Raw genomic sequence first — 6,637 nt, forward strand, 5'->3', positions numbered from 1 at the left:
AATTGTGTTGAAACAGAAATGGAGTGTTGAATGCACAACTGTTTCTATGTTCACCCCTTTAACCGTAAGACACTCGCATAAACTTGAAAGGATATGAAACTCTGATCAATCAAAGTTTACTGTTCCAATAACTTAACAAATATATCGCCCGAGGTAATGGTACTTTTAACGTGCCAAATACTCCCTGAGGCATGATCACATACGGACTATGAACACGTGTCCAAAAAGTCGATTAAAACATGATCAAAGACGACTCTCCTTGGAACATGCTAGCAATGTAGTGAGGTGGAGAGATTTAAGCAAGGAATTGCCGAGATTGGGAATCAGGCAGCTGAAGGCATTGTCAGCTAATCGGGGCTTAGAGAGGAATTTGGAATTAGAGGATCTGGGAACAGTGTAGGTAAGGGCTTGGTGAGGTTACAGAAATAGGTTGTGTTGCCTTATCTGCAGGTGGTCACTATGTAATGAATTACTGTAGAGCTGGAATAGGCTAAATATATAGGGAGTGGTGTATATGCTGGAGAGGAATATATCAATATGGAGAATCGTGAGGGCGAGAGCAGATAACAGAGAAATGAAGATTTGAAGACTGCATGTGTTTCCCATAGGGGCTGGGAACGCCCTGGGCATTGGGGAGGGTGGGGTGTGGTTCTGGGAACTTGAAGCAACAACACAGACAGATGAAGGTTTATGTTATTTTACGGGATCAGTGAAAATCTCATTCCACACCAACACTCTCAGGATAGGTAAAGCACGGGGATAAATCCCAGGACAGGTAAAGCATGGAGACAGATAGAGAGTAAAGCTCCCTGTACACTGTCCACATCAAACATTTCCAGGATAGTTACATCACGGGGTGAGATAGAGAATAAATCTCCCTCTACACTTTCCCAATAAAACAATTCAAGGATAGTTACAGCCGGGGGTTAGATACAGTGTAAATTTCCCTCTACACTGTCCTATCAAACCATCCCAGGAGAGGTACAGCACGGGGTTAGACACAGAGAAAAGCTCCTTTTGCCCTGTCCCATCAAACATTCCCAATGCAGGTACAGCACGGGGCTAGATACAGCAACAGACTCCCTATGTGCTGTTCCCATGGTACACTCACAGGGCAAGTACTGCAAGGGGTTAGATACAGAGTAAAGCTCCCTCTACACAGCTCCCATCAAACGCTCCCAGGAAAAGTACAGCACGGGATTCTAAACAGGATAAATGCCACCCTACCATGCCCCCATCAAACATTTCCAGGACACGTACAGCACGGGGTTAAAGATAGAGTATACTGCCTCCACACTGTCCCCATCGAACAATCCTCGGGCAGGTACAGCACCGTGTTAGACACAGAGTAAAACTACCTCTATACCATCCCCATCCAACACTCACAGGTGAGTGACAGCATGGGTTTAGATACAGAGTAAAGCTCCCTCCACACCTTCCCCATCCAACACACCCAGGACAGAAACAGCACGGGGTTAGATACAGAGTAAAGCTCCCACTACACTGTCCCCCATCAAACACTCCCAGGACAGGTAAAGCACGGGGTTAGATTCAGAGTAAAGCTCCCTCTACACTGTCCCCATCAAACACTCCCAGGACAGGTACAGCACGGGGTTAGATACAGAGTAAAGCTCCCTCTACACTGTCCCCATCCAACACACCCAGGACAGGTACAGCACGGGGTTAGATACAGAGTAAAGCTCCCTCTACACTCTCCCCATCAAACACTCCCAGGACAGGTACAGCACCGGGATAGACACAGAGTTGGGTCTCATGATCACACTCAAAATCTCCACGTTCAAACAGTTAATGGATCAATCATTCCAAAAGTTCTCACATCTTCACTTGAACATTTGGAATTTGGGGGCTGGGTTTATGGCTGTAAAGCCCAGGTTTTGGTTTTGCTCCATTGGAGTTGATGGCGGAATGATATCCTGCTCTTTGGGAACGAGTTCCTTTCTCAGCGTTATTCTAAATTGTTCCTTCAGGACCTCGGGGATTCTCTCCTCCTCTACCTCTATGGTGACACTATTTTCCCTGTCGCCCGACAGTGTAAACTGGGTTGTGGTCAGCCTTCTGCCCGTGAGGGTGATCAGGATGCCGGGGAGATGCAAGCAACAACGGGACTATTAGAAGGAGCGAGACTGCGGAGATATCTGCTGCTATAGGCACATGACCTCCAGCCTCTTACTGTCCAGGGTGAACTTGCTCTTGGTGGCACACGTCTACACTTAGTCTCCATCAATGATGCTTCTCTGGACTTACCAGTTGCCCTGGTCCTCTCACAGGGTCTAAGTTCCGGTTTCCTGCCGCGGCTCCCTTTCCGCCTCCAGAATCAGCGGGCTGCGAAAACACTTCCTGAAGGCCACTTCGCACAACCACCTCCTGCCCTCCAGCTCCACCAGCAATGCCAGGTGCTCCCGGGGAGGCCCATAGCGCTGCGTTTCCAGCGAATTGAACTGTGCAGCGGGCAGGCTGACCCCGGTGCAACCCAGCTCTCCCAACCGCCAGGACAACAATCCATTCAGCTTGTAGCAGAAGCCCGCATGGCGCTGATCCACCACCTTCCGGTACAGAAAGGGCAGCTCCAGGGAGATGTCCTCGCCACAGTGGTTGGCCAGGCTGCCAAAGGGCACCGAGAGGACATGGCAGCGGTAGATCTGCATCATGTTCACCAGTGACGGCCGTCTGGAGCCCTGGAAGCCAATCCTCGCCAGGTATCTGCCTGCATCCATCCCTGGCTTTTGCTGCTTGGATTGGAATCAAGAAGAGTATCGAGTATTGAGAGCACAGTAACAGACCATTCTATCCCTCTTCTCTATGCTGCTGCTTGTGTCCCCCACCAGCTCTGCTTCCCCTCTCCATAGAACATCAATAACATCGCCAATTTCTTTCTCCCCGAAATACAGCTCTAAATACCTCTAAATATAGCTCTTTCACCTTAACTAGCTTGAGATTAGTCATCCCTCCCGCTGCCTGTGCGAGTGAGTTCCACATTTTCCCAACACTCTGGTTAAAGAAGATTCTGCTAAATTTGCCAATGGGCTTCACGAGTGACTGTCTCATATTCACACAGATTTACGGTACACTCATAGACTTGTCACACTTTCTGTTCTTTCTCACCCACTATCCTTTTCTCCCTTTGTCGCTCCCTTTCATTTTCCTTCTCACTGTTCCTCTCCTCCCTTTGTTACAGCCTCTAATTTTCCTTCTTAGTGTCCTTCTTTCTCTGTCTCTCTGTCACACCCTCTCTTTTTTCCTTCGCACTGCTCCTCTCTCTCATTGTCACCTCCTCCAATTTTCCTTCTCACTATCTCTGTCTCATTCTTACACTCTTCCATTTTCCACCTCACTAACTTTCTCTCTTATTCTCCTCTCACTAAACCTTTCTATTTCTGTCCTTCACTCTGTACCTCTCACTGTAGCTTACATTATAACTATTTTGTCCTCTCTGCCATTCAATCTCTCTCTCATTCTATTGCTCGCTGTCTGCGTCTCACGGCCTCCCTCTCCGTCTCTCTCCCACGTTGGTTCGATCTCTCGCTCGCTATATTGCTCTCGCTGTCACTCTCTGTCAGTCCTCTCTCTCTCTCTCTCTCCTTGCTTGTCCTCTCTCACTCACTCTCACGTTATCTCTCGGCCCCTCTATCGTATATTTCATTTTCTATTCCTGTCTATCCCCATCGCTCTCCCTCACTGTCCATCTCCCGCCCTGAAAATCTCCCTCCTTCCAACGCTCTCTGTTTCGCTCTCTCTCACCTTCTCTCACTCTCTCACCACTCTCTCAGTTCCCTCTCTGACACTGTCCAGCTGTCCCTCTCTCTGACATGTCCTATCTCTCGCTCGTCCTCTACCCCACTATTTCCGCTCACCTCTCTTCCCTGCCTCTCATTTATTTCTCCATTCTCTTTCCTTGTGAACGAGTGAAAGAATATTTTGTCAAGGTGGATACTGTTGTAATTGCTTCTGAGACCAGGGTCCAGAATCTCGATAAAGGTAACGATGAAGTTTTGAGACATAAATTGTGTATGAAAGACTGGTAAATTCTATTGAAAGGAAGGGCAATGGAGAGGCCATGGCAGGTATTCCAGCAATGAATAGGTGACCTCCAGAAGTTGGTCAATCCTGTTGGTTGCCAGAGTTGTAAGGCAACATCAGCCCACGGAAAATTAGGGATAGTATTAGATTAAAAAACACTCACAGATTGGCAAGAAAATAATGAAGACCAGAGGATTTGGAACAATTGAAAATTCAGCAAATCAGGACCAAGTGAATCGTTATGAAGGGGAAATTACAGTATGAAATTATGTTGTAAGGGAACATAAAAAGAACTGACCATAAACTTTTCTGTAGGTTCTATCTCTCTCTCTCTCTCTCTCACACGCACACATACAAACTCACACACACACACACACACACTGAAAGGCACACACACACATTCACGCACACACACACAGACCGACACTGCCCGAGAGATTCAAACAGCGAATGACATAGAGAGACAGAAATAATCATTTCTGTTAAAAGTTGATCGTGATCCAAAACCACTCATTGTGGCACATTTTCCAGCAGTTTGAGCTGAATCTGACAATATCCAACAAAGTGTGGATTGCTGAATCTCTCTCTTGCTGCGTTGTGTATGTGTGTGTGTGTGTTGGTGTGTGTGGGTGTGTGTGGGCGTGTGTGTGTGTGTGTGTGGCTGTGTGTGTGTGTGTGTGCGTGTGTGTGTGTGAGAGAGAGAGAGAGCGTGTGTGAGAGAAAGTGTGTGTGTGAGAGAGAGAGTGTGCGTGAGAGAGAGCGTGTGTGAGAGAGAAAGTGTGTGTGTGAGAGTGAGAGTGTGTGTGCGTGTGTGAGAGAGAGAGATAGAGTGTGTGCGTGTGTGTGCGCGCGCACGCATGCATGTGACAGTGTGTGTGTGTGTGTTTTCCGTGCGTGTGTCAGTCTCTATCTCTTTATGTGTGGGTGTGGGTGTTTGGGTGTGTGCGTGAGTGTTTGTGTGTTTTGTTAGAGTTCTGTCTTTTTCTCAGCGTGAATTATTGAATTAAGGTGTGTATGAAAGAGAGATTGTATGTGTGTCTCCATGTGTATGTGTTTTAAGGAAGAGAGAATGAACGAGACAGACACAGATCGTGTGTTTTGTGTCTGTGATTAAGAAATAGAGCGAGATATAAGTGTACGTGTGTCTCTGTGTTAGTCTCTGTTTGAATCTCTGGACCAGTGTGTGTGTGTGAGAGAGAATCTCTCTCTCTCTCTCTCTTTGTGAGTTCCTGTGTGCGTCTGTGTGTGTGTGCGTGTGTATGTGTGTGTGTGTGTCTGTGCGAGTGAGTGTGTGCTGCGTGTGTGTGGGTGTGAATTTTGTCAGAGTTCTGTCTCTGTCTCTCTTTGAATGAATGGATTAAAACGCTGAAAGCACTTTCTCCTCAAAGCTGTTACAATAGCTTCTGATTTAAATTCTGATCTGTTGACAGCTACGAGCTACATGAGCTGTCATTGTGTGGTGATGGAGCAATGTTGCAAAGAGATTGTAGTTTGCAGAAGTGACTCGTGCTGTACAGTTAGTTCTTGTATCACCAGACACTGCAGGTGAACTTTGTTCCTCATTCAACATTGGAGGTCGCGTCTGCAGATCGGGATCATTCCAGTCTGCAATGTGCACATTTGGTGCTGTTATCAGCCACTTGTGAAATGCAATGAGTAAACTTTGCTATACTCTCCAATAGCTTTGCTAGATATTGCAAAGGATGAATGTTACATTATCGACCATGCTGAGGGTTTATCTTATCAGGGCGACCTGATGTAGGTGTACAAGATTATGAAGGGCATGGAGAGAGTGGATGAGGAACAATTAGTCCTCTCAGTTGAAGGGTCACACCCGAAGGGACATCGGTTCCAGGTGAGGGACAGGAGGTTCAGGGGGGATGTAAGGAAAAACAATACCCACGGGTGGTGACGGTCTGTAATGCGCTACCTAGGAGGGTGGTAGAGGAGGGTTGCCTCATTTCCTTCAAAAGGTATCTGGATGATCCCTTGCCACATCATCGCATACAGGGATATGGGCCAAGCACTGGCAAATGGGGTTAGTTGGGCGACCAGGTGTCTTTATTGTGTTGGTGCGGATGCGATGGGCCGAAGGACCTCTTCTGAGCTGTATGATTCTATGATTCTATAATTCTAATTCTAACAGAACAATTTTCGCAGTTGCACACAATGATTCTCCTTCTGCCTGCGTGGGGTTTTACTGGGTACTAGAGTTTGCTTCTTCAGTCCAAAGGTCATAGAATCATTGCATCATAGAGCCCCTCCTGTGCAGAAGCAGACCATTTATTCCATCGAATCTGCACCGACAACAGTCGCACACAGGCCCTATCCCCGGTACCCTATGTATTTATCCTGCTCATCCCCCTAACCTGCACGTTTTGGGGGAATTTGGCATGGCCAATCAACATGACCCTCACATCTTTGGAGAGTGGGAGGAAGCCGGAGCACCCGGAGAAAACCCACCCAGGAATGGGGAGAATGTGAAAACAGAACACAGAGAGTCACCCGAGGCGGGAATTGAACTCAGGTTCCTGGCTTTGTGAGGCAGCAGTGCTAACCACTGTGCCACAAAATAATGTAAGAAGTTTACAACACCAGG

Source organism: Mustelus asterias, unplaced genomic scaffold (assembly GCF_964213995.1).
Source record: "Mustelus asterias unplaced genomic scaffold, sMusAst1.hap1.1 HAP1_SCAFFOLD_1548, whole genome shotgun sequence".
Classification (NCBI taxonomy): Eukaryota; Metazoa; Chordata; class Chondrichthyes; order Carcharhiniformes; family Triakidae; genus Mustelus; species Mustelus asterias.